The sequence below is a fragment of the Nicotiana attenuata genome, unplaced genomic scaffold (genome assembly GCF_001879085.1).
Source record: "Nicotiana attenuata strain UT unplaced genomic scaffold, NIATTr2, whole genome shotgun sequence".
Classification (NCBI taxonomy): domain Eukaryota; kingdom Viridiplantae; phylum Streptophyta; class Magnoliopsida; order Solanales; family Solanaceae; genus Nicotiana; species Nicotiana attenuata.
In genome coordinates this window covers 29970-42273 of record NW_017671374.1, presented here as the reverse complement: position 1 = coordinate 42273, position 12304 = coordinate 29970, and positions in this window count along the sequence as shown.

Genomic DNA, 12304 nt, shown 5'->3' with positions numbered 1-12304 from the left:
GTGGGGGAGGGACGGAAACATTATCATGAGGCGGTCGACCTCGCCTATTTGCTTGAGGTTCAAGAGGAACCTCATCAACTTGGTCATCATCCACGTCCTCCCCTATTGGCAAATTCCCGATTGGCTCGTTGTTGAGAGCCATTCTCGTACCTATGATCAATTCAAAAACCTAGATATATAGCTAAATTCGTTTAACTCCCCGGCAACGGCGCTAAAAATTGATGTCGCCCAAACTCACACCACAAATATAGGTTATGAGGCGATTGAAGCAACAATATAAACCCAACGCAAGTCAGGGTCGAATCCACAGGGAGTTCGATTTTTGGATTAGGTGTACACTTAGTATGAACGTATGATGTGCCTAAGATTGAACTTCCACATATTTGGTTGTTTCTTTCTACTTCTATTGATTATGATAATGTTTGCAATTGAAAAGCTAAGAGACAATATTTTTGGTGTTGTTGTTTTTCAAGTTGATATAAGGTCTAGGGTCGTGACTTCCACCTAGGTGGTTACCTAACGGGTTGTAAACTCTAGGGCAAGTTTGATTGGTGGGGGTTCTAATATAGCAATCATATGCAATTACCCACTTAATACCTCTCGGTAGTTAGAGTGATTTTGCCCAATTTGGCTTTCTCAAGTCCAAATGGGTATTGCACAAAACAAGTGATAAATGCTCAAGTCGGGCCTTACTATCTCTAGATTCAACCCTTTAATTGAGGCTATCAATTTCTTGAGTTCACCCCAATACCTTGTTAGCCAAGTTTTCCTAGACTTAGTCTCTCTTTCTCAAGTAGAGACTAAGTCAATTTAGGCATGAATCAATGTTAACCATTAATTCTTAATTTCAAGAAAGAAGTAGGCTAAATATCACTAACCCAATCACAAACAAGCCCTAACTCAAACACCTATTAAGTACCCACACTAGGGTTGGGTCACAACCCTAGCTAGAAATTTAGCTACTCATGAAAAATGCAGAAATTAAAGAAGAAACGAAGATAGAATTCATAATACTTGATTAAGGAAAGAAAATCTAATGTTTAAAAGTTAATCTAGCACAATATTACCCAATACAGTAAACAAAAATGGCTCAGGTGCTCTCCTCAAACAAAACTTAACCTAAAAATGACAAAAAGTTCTATTTATACTAAGCTGAAAATATCTGACAAAACTGACCCTGCGGAGGTTGTGCGACCGCATAATTATGTGTGCGGTCTGCAAAGTGAGATTTGTCTTGACAGGTTCCAGGTCTGCGGGAGCACAATTCTGGGTCGCGGCCGCTCTCCTTCAACTTCTGTGAACCCCACATTTATGAGTGCGGCCGCACTCTTGCTTCTGCAGCGGCGCAATTATAGTGCGGTCCACATTCCTTGATCTTGGGCTTTGGTTGTATGAGACTTCTGCGGACCGCATAAAAATGAGTGCAGTCGCGTTCTTGATTATGCGGCCGCACAAAAATGGTGCGGTCCGCATTTCTTCTTGAACTTAAAATCCCATCTCTCCGATCTTTGTCTTCTGCGGCTGCACTAGAATTGTGCGGTCTATACATTGTATGTCATTTCTTGTCAGAGGTCTTCTTCATGAACCGCAGCCGCACTCAATATTGTGCGGGCCGCACAGTGCCCTTTTAGCCTTATCTCCGTCCTTATCCCAAATTACACCTTCTTGAGTTGATTTTCATCTCTTTAGCTCATATTCTAATACTCCTACGAGCAAGCACATTTTATTAGTTTTCGAGAATACCTTTAAGCAAATTTGAGCTAAAACGAAAGTAAAAGAGTGCAAATAAGTAGTCAAAATCCCTACTTATCACTCGCCCTCTTGGTGAATCATGGGGGCATATATTTGGCATTGCTCGCATTTTCTTACAAAGTCAGCGGCCTCCTTTTTCATCATGGGCCAGTAGTAGCCCGCTCGTATGAGGCATCTGACGAGAGCTCGATTGCCGGTATGAGCTCCGCAGTGACCTTGGTGTACTTCTTTGAGGATGCGCCGCATTTGATTTGGTCCTAAGCACTTTGCTAGGGGGTCCCCAAACGTTCTTTTGTACAAGGTGTTATTGATGACATTGTACCTAGCTGCCTGCATTCGAAGCTTCTTGGTTTTTTTTATCGAGTGGGAGCACCCTGTCCTGCAAATATGAGATAATACGATTGCGCCAGTCCCAAGTCAAGTTTATAGTTCGTACCTCGATTTGATCGATTGATGAATGGAGGGGGTGACCACGTCCCCTTCTATGGTTATGCTTTTGGTGGCCGCTGTCAGTTTAGCGAGGCGGTCCGCTTCGATGTTCTGCACTCAAGGTATTTGATCGAGCCATTGCTCCTTAATTTGGAAACTCCCTGTAACTTGGTTAACGACGAGTTGTGAGTCGCATCGCAGGACTACTCGCCATGCTCCGTACTTGAGTGCCAATTTTAACCCTGCAATCACGGCCTCATACTCAGCCTCATTGTTAGTCAGATCAGGGCACCGTCTGAACTGGCAAACTATTTCGCCTGTTAGGACCTTGAGCACGAGTCCCAGTCCAGATCCTGATGCGTTAGAAGCGCCATCAGTGTACAAAACCCATTAGTCGTGCATTTTGGCGGAAGTATTGGCGGTTTCCCTTTCGACTTAGGGCATTATCTTCGCACTAAAGTCGACGACAAAGTCGGCAAGAAATTGCGACTTTATCAGCGTTCGCAACTGATAGGTTATATCGTGCTCACTCAGCTCTATGGCCCACTTGGCCAATCTGCCGGACAGTTCGGGTTTGTGCAGGATACTCCATAGAGGAAAAGTCATGACCATCGAGATGGGGTGGCACTGGCAATAAGGTCTAAGCTTTCATGAAGCTACGACCAAGGCCAGAGCTAGCTTCTCGAGGTGGGGGTACCTCGTTTCAGCGTCGACCAAAGTTTTGCTAATGTAGTAGATCGGAGACTGCGTACCTTTATTTTATCGTACCAGGACTGCACTTAGTACGCCATCGAACACGGCCAGGTAGACTAGGAGACGCTCTCCGGGTTCTGCCTTAGCGAGCAACGGGGGCGAAGACAGGTAGGCCTTTAGTTCTTTTAAGGCGTCGACACACTCGGAATTCCATTAGAGTCCGTTATCCTTTTTTAGTACGCCAAAAAATTTGTGGCACCTATCGGAGGACCGTGAGATGAATCTCGACAGGGCGGCTATCCGACCGGTCAGCTTTTGCACTTGTTTCTTGCTGGTTGAATTTTTTGGGATTCCTTCTGTGGCCTTGATTTGGTCGAGGTTGACCTCGATGCCTCGTTGCGATACCAAGAAGCCGAGGAACTTTCTAGAGGTTACGTCGAAGGCGCATGTTTCGGGGTTCAATTTCATACCTTACCGTCTGAGTATGTCGAAGGCTTCCCTCAAATGGTCGATATGGTCTTCCTTCCTTTTTAACTTTACCAACATTTCGTCTATATATACTTCCATAGTCTTGCTGAGTTGATCTTTGAACATTTTGGTCACTAGTCTGATATGTTGCCCCTGCATTTTTCAACCCGAACGGAATCACCCTATAGCAGTATGTCCCCTGGAGGGTGATGAAAGTGGTTTTTTCCTGGTCCTCCTCCTCCATGAGGCTTTGGTTGTAGCCCGAGTAGGCGTCCAAGAAGCTTAACAGTTCGTGCCAGGCTGTAGCATCGTTGAGTTGGTCGATATGGGGCAGCGGGAACGAGTCTTTTGGGCAGGCTTTGTTCAGATTTGGGAAGTCTACGCTCGTCCGCCACTTTCCATTCTTCTTTTTCACCATGACCACATTGGCGACCCACTGTGGGTACTTCGATTCTGTGATAGAACCGTTCTCTAACAATTTTTCGACCTCTTCGCGAACCGCGTCATTTATTGTGGAGTTGAACTTTCGTCTAATTTGCCTCACTAGGGGGTAAAACGGGTCGACATTCAACTTGTGAGTTTCTATCTACTTCGAGACACCTGGCATGTCTGCATGGGAAAAAGCAAACAGGTCTACATTACTTTTTAAGAATTGGCGAAATTTACCTGGATCTTGGAGCTTATGGCCGATAAAAGCTTTCTTGTTGTGGTCGTTATCGTCTAGTTGGACGGGGTCGAGGTCCTCTATGGTTGACCCTGTGGCTTCTACGATTTCGGGGTCTCTGATGATGTCTTTCCTCTCATCGCCATCTGACTCCGACTTTGTTTAATTGCTATGCCTTCTCGTCCTTTCCTTTTAATTGTTGGGTGTATATGCAGTCTTGGGCAATGCGGTAGCATTCTCGGGTCGTGCGTTGCTCTCCTCGGATGCAGAATACGCCCTAGGGGGTGGGAGATTTAATGACCTTGTATAAGTTAGAGGGGACGTCTTTCATGGCGTGTATCCAAGGTCGGCCTATGATGGCATTGTACGCCGTATTCCGGTTCATGATGTGGAACGTGGTCTCCAAAGTAACACCGCTGGCCAGGACGGGCAGCGTGATTTCTCCAAATGTACGCTCAACTGCATTGTTAAAGCGTGTTAGCATGATGCAACACGGCACTATCTTGTCCTCGAGCTTCATTTGGGTGAGAACTCGAGGGTGGATGATGCACGCGCCACTCCCGTCATCGGCTATAATACGTTTTACTGAGGAAGGACCAAACCATGGGTATCTGACTTATCGAAGATGATACTTTCTTTGAGTTCGTCATACCGCTCGTGGGTGATGGACCGTTTGAGTTTGTGGGTGGTGGTGAACTTCACGCTATTGATAGATGCGTCGTCGCCTCCTCCGATGATCATTTGAATGGTCCGATCTGGGGAAGGTGGTTTGGGCGGTCCCTGGTGTTATTCCCACCCTCGGGCGAAGTTGGCCCTCCCATGATCGCTCATCAGCTCTTTCAAGTGCCCTTGGTGAAGCATGTTCACGACCGCCTGTCTTAGGGCGATACAATCCTCGATTTTATCACCGCACTCCTGGTGGAATTTGTAGAGGGCAGTTGACTTTCTGGTGCTTGGGTCGGATCTCATCTTCTGTGGCCATTTCACTTTTGGGCCGAGCTTCTCGAGTGCGTAGACTATTTCTAAGGGGGAAACACAAAAATTGTGAGCAGAAAATAAAGGGGGCATACCTCTCTCATTTTGGTAGATTCCCGTTCGCGGCTTGGATGGACCTTCATCGTGGCGTGGAGGTGGCAAGAGGGTGCCTCTGACGTAAGGCTGATGTCTCTCTCGATTGGGTTGGGATCCCACTAGATCTCTCCTGCTATCGTTTCTCTGGTCTTTCCTACACTCCATTTGGATCGACGTCAGATATTGGGTAGGTTCGTTGAGATCGTCTTCGTCAGCTCTTACCTCGGCACAGTAGGCGTTGTGTATCTCATCCCAAGTGGTTGGAGGGTATTTCATGAGTCGGCATAACAACTTTTTGGTCACCCTCGACCCACTTCTGCTCAGCCCATTCTAGAAAGCGGCTACGCCATCCCCTCAGATACATTTGGAAGGGTCGTTCTTACATGGTTGAACCGGGCGAGGAAATCCCTGAGCTCTTCGCCAGGCGATTGCTTAGTGGCGAATATGTCGTTCACCCTCGCCTCTAATTTTTTGGCCCCGGCATGGGTGGTGACAAACTTGTCTGCCATTTCTTCGAACGTTTCTATGGAACGCGCAGGTAACTCTGAGTACCAAGTCAGTGGTCCCCTGATTAGGGTTTCTCCAAACTTCTTCAGCAATATAGATGATACTTGTTCTTTTGCGAGGTCATTGCCTTTTACTGCAGTGACATAGTGGGTCACACGATCCTCTGGGTCCGCCGTGCCGTCGTATGTTTTTAAGTATGACAGCATTTTGAAGATCTTTATTATGGCGTGCGGTGCAGCCTCGTCGCTGTATGGTTGCTCAATGAACCGACCGACGTCTCTTTTTGGCAGAAGTTCTGGGGCACCCGGTATTTTGTCTACCATTTATTGGTGCTCTTTCATTTGGCTATAGAGCATTTTGTTCTCGTTCTCCATCTCCTCCATTTTCCTCAAAATGGCTGTGAGGGTGTCATTACCTGCATCACTAACATTATGAGTAATACCTGTTGCGGAGGGGGGGGGTGTCGTCAAGCTATGACTGCGACACCGGCCCTTGTCTCTTCTCCACTCGACCTCCAAGCGGGCTTGTCGAGGAAGCCGGTTAGCGTGTTTGTCAACCATGCCCCAAGGAACTTTTTCACTGCTAGTGGTGTCTCTTCTGTCATGGATGTAGAGGCATCCTTACGTGCGAGGTCGTGACGCTACCGAGAGGTGGAGGCGAGCTGTTTCGCCTGGGAGAGGTGTTTGGTGTTATGTCTTCACCCTCCGTTTCGTCCACTTCATTAATGGTGCGGAGGAGGTTGGTGGTGAGGTCGGCTATCGCCTTCCTCTTTTCCTCTCCGTTGCCTGCCATGTTAGATTTGTGCAAACAAGGAAATACGGGATTTTGCAAAGTTTTGTGTTTTTTTTAGATCTAGAAGAAACTAAAATTTTTATAAGAAAATCCCCACAGACGGTGCCAAATTGTTTGGCCAAAAAGTGTTAAGCCCTTTTGTTAAACTAATTAAATAAGATGATAATGGGTAAATCCTAGTTAAACATAATAAATCCTAGATCTAAAATTGGTTGATATGAACAACGTAAAATTGCACTTAAGGCAATTTACTACCAAGGGGGTGTTTAATGGTATTGTTTTGAAAGTATGAGGGAGTAATGACAAACAATAAATATATTAAATGGCAATAAATATAAATAGGGAGAATGATTCACCCAAATATCAATGAGGTGGATGATTCTCCCTCTGACATTGATGTAAGACAAACAAACGTGGGAATATAGAAAGCTTTCTCGGATCTCATGCGAGAAAGTCTGGGATCAACAACAAATCGAATCTTTCTGTAAAGACAATGTTTGTAAATCACTTGAGAGTCCACTTTTCAAGAGAGAGTTTATCATATAGAATATTACATATCCCTTTCTTCTCTCTCTCTATTCCCACTTATATGGGACATATCCCTTACCTAACTGAAAGTACAAGTGCAGAAAATATTCTGTAGAATATTTCTCTAAAATATCTTATTATTAAACTAGCCGTTTGGGCTGATCTGAGTACTCGACCTCGACCCTAGCTACTCAGCTTGCCAATAGGTTACTTCTTAAGCACGACCTCGGCCTAATCGGCTCTTAGTTATCCTCTCTTAGACAATATTCCCTTGGTTAAATTTTGACCCATACAATTCTAAGTTATAAATATACCTTGATGCTACTCTGTCAGTAAGTCGTTGCCACGTCCATGGGCGGCGCCAGGGGTAGAAGGGATTCATATTCCCCGAAAAATTATACTAGGTAATTTTTTTTATTATCTTAGCAGATGGAATTGTGCACGTGGCTTATTTAATATGCAGACTATTAGTTAGTTAGTTATTTGGTTATTAGCTGGGTAGTTAGCTTGTATATATATACGTGTTTTGTAGCTAACGCAATGGAACAGTATCATTTTCCAAAATTGCTTTCTCTCTTCTCTTCTCCTGCTCTCTCTCTAAGCATACCCATAGATGGACTCTGTTCTAATCCACAATTTAACATGGTATCAGAGCAGCCGATGTTGTTTACTCGCGCAATTCGATTTCAATTTTCTCTCGCATAACTTCCTACTACTTCTTCCTTTTCTAGATTTTTGTGGTGCAACAATGGTGACTGACTCGACAACTGAGAAGCAGACACTTGCATACACGCATCCACTGTACCTTGGATCTTCTGAAACTCCTGGCATAGTTTTGATTCTGATTAAGCTTACCGGATCTGTAAACTATGGGATTTGAAGTTGAACAATGAAGATCGCTCTTTTAGGGAAGAGGAAGCCAGGGTTCGTGAATGGTACTTGCGCAAAGGAGACCTGCAAAATAGAACTGCATGAGCAATGGGAGACTTACAATGCCATTGTGCTCTCATGGCTGATGAATACTGTATCCACCGAGCTTTTGAGTGGAATTGCATATGCTACAAACGCTCACCTGGTTTGGAAGGATCTGAGAGAGAGATTTGATAAAGTCAATCGCATGCGCATCTTCCAGCTACACAGAGCCATCAACACTCTGTCTCAAGGTACTGACTCTGTATCTACTTATTTCATAAAATTGAAGAGTTTATGGATTGAATATGATGCTATGGTGCCAACTCCCAATTCTAAAGATTATATGGATCATATGCAGCAACAAAGGTTATTGCAGTTTCTTAGTGGTATAAATGACTCATACGACCCAGCAAGGAGATAGATCTTAATGAAGTCTAGTGTTCCACCACTTAATCAAGCATATGTTATGATTATTGAGGATGAAACTCACAATTCACCTAGTCTAACTGCAACAGGAATTAAATCAGATTCAATGGCTATGCAAGTTAGTCAAGGACAGAGTTACAAAGGCAACGACCTTTTATGCAATGTGAATATTGCAACATAAAAGGACATACTAAGGAGAACTGTTATAAGCTAATAGGATATCCTGCAGACTTCAAGAGTAAGAAGAAGTTTGGACAGGGTGCTATTGGTTCTGAGACTCAACAAGGGGGTCAATATAGGAGGCCAAAACAACAACAAGCTTTAGCAGCTATGAATAGTATGTCTGGGAATGGTGATGTTCAATTGCCAACACAACAAAACTCTGAGGGAAAGGATCCTATAGCAGGCAAGTTTTTCATTGATGAGCATTATCAGCATATTTTGGCATCGCTAAACAAGGACACTGGAGACAGTCATGTCAATTTGGCAGGTAATGCTACTTGCTTCATGTCACAAATTCACAAAAAGGACTGGATTGTGGATTCTGGTGCTACACACCATATAGCTGCAAGTCTGGATATGATATTAAATGGCATTAGTGTAGATGCCTCACTTAGGGGTAAGGTTAGCTTACCTACTGGAGATAAGGTGGACATAACCTATACTGGTCAGGCATATGTTTTTAAAGGAGAGATAATATCCAATGTTCTTTATGTGCCTAACTTTAAATTCAACCTCCTATCAGGCTCAAAAATAACCAGAGAACTTTCCTGCTTTGTGGCTTTCTTTCCTGATTTCTGTATATTTCAGGATCTATGCAGTGGCAGGGTGAAGGGGATTGGTAAGGAGTCAGCTGGTTTATACATTTTCAGGTCTGAGGATGACAAGAATAAGTTTCAGAAGCATGTTCTTGTGGAAACTACAAACAAAGAAGATTGCAGACTATGGCATATGAGGCTAGGGCACCCCTCTATTACTGCTATGAAGAGTATGAGTTTACTATGTCATAATGTAAATAGTTCACTTCTGAATAACTGCCCAATCTATCCTCTAGCAAAGCAGACTAGGTTTAAATTTCCTATAAGCAATTCTAGAGTTGTGGCACCATTTCATCTTGTACATATGGATCTTTTGGGGACCCTATAGAAATCCTACTTTTGATAAGAAATATTATTTCTTGACCATTGTGGATGATTACAGTAGATTCACTTAGGTTTTTCTATTGCAATTGAAAACTGAAGTCATAGGTGCTATAACTAACTACCTATTGCTGATCAAAATTAGTTTGGACTAATGGTTAAAATAATAAGATCAGATAATAGCACTGAATTCTTTAATTCACAGTGCACTATGCTCTTTCAGGATTTGGAAATTATACATCATAGTAGTTGTGTTCATACTCCACAACAGAATGGCATTGTGGAAAGAAAGCATAGGCATATACTGGATGTGGCCAGGGACTTAAGATTTCAAGCCAACTTACCCATCAGATACTTGGGACTATGTGTACAAGCTGCAGTCTACCTGTTGAACAGACTACCTTCTACTACTGCACAAGGAAAGAGCCCTTTTGAACTCTTGTATGGAAGACAAGAATCTCTCACACATTTGAGAGTGATAGGTTGTTTGCGCTATGCAACAGTGGTTCCTAAAGGTGATAAGTTTGCTGAAAGAGCCAAAACACATGTTCTTATGGGCTATTCTACCACACAAAAAAGGTTATTTGCTGATGAAATTGTCTACCAAGTATTTCTTTGTGAGCAGAGATGTTGTGTTCAAGGAATTAGTCTTTCCCTTTGCACACTCACAGACTTCTGAATCTCCTTCAATTACAGACTTCCTTATGCAGGAACCTGAGGTATTTCCTGATGCACAGATTCCTGTTGTTGTTACCACTCAACCAGTTGCAGAAGCTACATTACCATCTGTAGATCAACATACTAGTGATACAGTTGATACTGATGATGTTCAAGGTCCCTTTCTTAATCCTCCTACGGAAGCCAACAGTCATAGAGAGTCTCATGATGTTCCAGTGGGAAACTTGCCAAACTTAGATGTTGGGGAAACTTCACATACATATTCCCCCTTCTACACTCAGAAAATCAAAAAGGCAATGTATGCAGCCAATATGGATGAGAGACCATGTGTCAACTGGAAAGAATGCCACCAGATATCCCATAGCCAACTATCTATCTTACAACAATTACTACTACCCATTATCAGTCTTATTTGGCTAAGTTCTTCAATCTGGTGGAACCTCAAACTTTTAAGCAGACAGCCAAAGATGAAAGACATATAGAGGTCGTGAAGCAAGAAATTAAAGCCCTAGAAGATAATTATACTTGGGAAGTAGTACTACTGCCTCAAGGGAAACATGTAGTGAGATCTAAGTGGGTATATAAAATCAAGTATCATGCTAATAGTAAAGTTGAAAGGTTCAAGGCAAGGCTAATGGCTAAAGGGTATAGCCAACAAGAAGGTTTGGATTATCATGACACATTTTCACCTTTTGTTTGTAAGACAGTGATAGCCTTAGCAGTGTCAAAAGGATAGAATTTATGTCAAATGGATGTCTATAATGCCTTCTTACAAGGTGATCCTTGTGAAGAAGTTTACACGGAAATGCCTGAGGGATTCAGAAGTCAAGGAGAGCATAAAGTGTGCAAGTTGAGAAAGTCCCTATATGGGCTCAAACAGGCCTCTAGGCAATGGAATATCAAGCTCACAGATACTCTATTGTGTGCATGATTTGTTCAAAGCACTCATGATTACTCCCTATTCACTTTGAAGAAGTAGGGAGACATAGTGATCATCCTTGTCTATGTTGATGACTTGCTGATCACTGGTAGCAATTCACAGCTAATTACTGAAGCCAAACAAGTTTTGCATCAGCAGTTCAAGATGAAAGACTTAGGGGATCTGAAGTACTTTCTGGCATTGAGGTGATTAGATCCAAATCTGGCATAATTTTGAATCAGAGGACATATGTGCTAGAGTTAATGTCTGAGCTGGGGTTAAGTGGAGCCAACCAGCCAATACACCTCTTGATTTAAACCTAAAACTCACCACAGTAGAGTTTGATGTTGTCACAGGAGCTACAGATGATACACTTTTAGACGATATCCGTCTTTACCAAAGGCATGTTAGGAAGCTAATGTATGTGACTATCACTAGGGCTGACATCAGTTATGCAGTTCATACTTTAAGTCAGTTCATGCAAAGACCTAAGAAGTCACACTGGGAGGTTGCAATCAGAGTTGTAAGATACCTCAAACATGTACCAGGACAAGGAGTATGGCTCAAGGCTGAACCTAGTAACACTCTAACATGCTGGTGTGACTCTGATTGGGCTGCTTGCCCAAACACTAGAAGATCTGTAAAAGGTTATGTTATCAAATTTGGAAGCTCCTTGATCTCCTGGAAGTCCAAGAAACAATATACTGTATCTAGGAGTTCAGCTGAAGCAGAATATAGAAGCATAGCCTCAGGTGTTGCAGAAGTCACTTGGCTACTTGGCTTGTTTCAGGAGTTGGGAGTTCAAATTCTTCAACCTGTAGCTGTGATGTGTGATAGCAAAGCTGCTATGCAAATAGCTGCTGATCCTATTTTTCACGAAAGGACAAAATATATCGAGATCGATTTCCCCTTTATTCGAGACAAGATTAAAGGAGGAATGGTACAGACATTCTATGTGCCCACCAGAGATCAACTAGATAATTTGTTGACTAAGGGCTTAGGACAGCAACAACACTCGCACTTGTTAAGCAAGCTGGGTGTGCTCAACATATTACACCCTCGAGCTTGAGGGGGAGTATTATCTTAACAGATGGAATTGTGAACGTGGCTTATTTAATATACAGATTATTAGTTAGTTAGTAGGTGGTTATTATCTGTCATTAGTTGTCATTAGTTGGGAAGTTAGCTTTTATATATGTACATGTACTGTAGCTGAAGCAATGGAACAATATCATTTCCCAAAATTGCTTTCTCTCTTCTCATCTCCGGCTCTCTCTCTAAGCATTCACATGGATGAACTCTGTTCTTATCCACAATTTAACATAT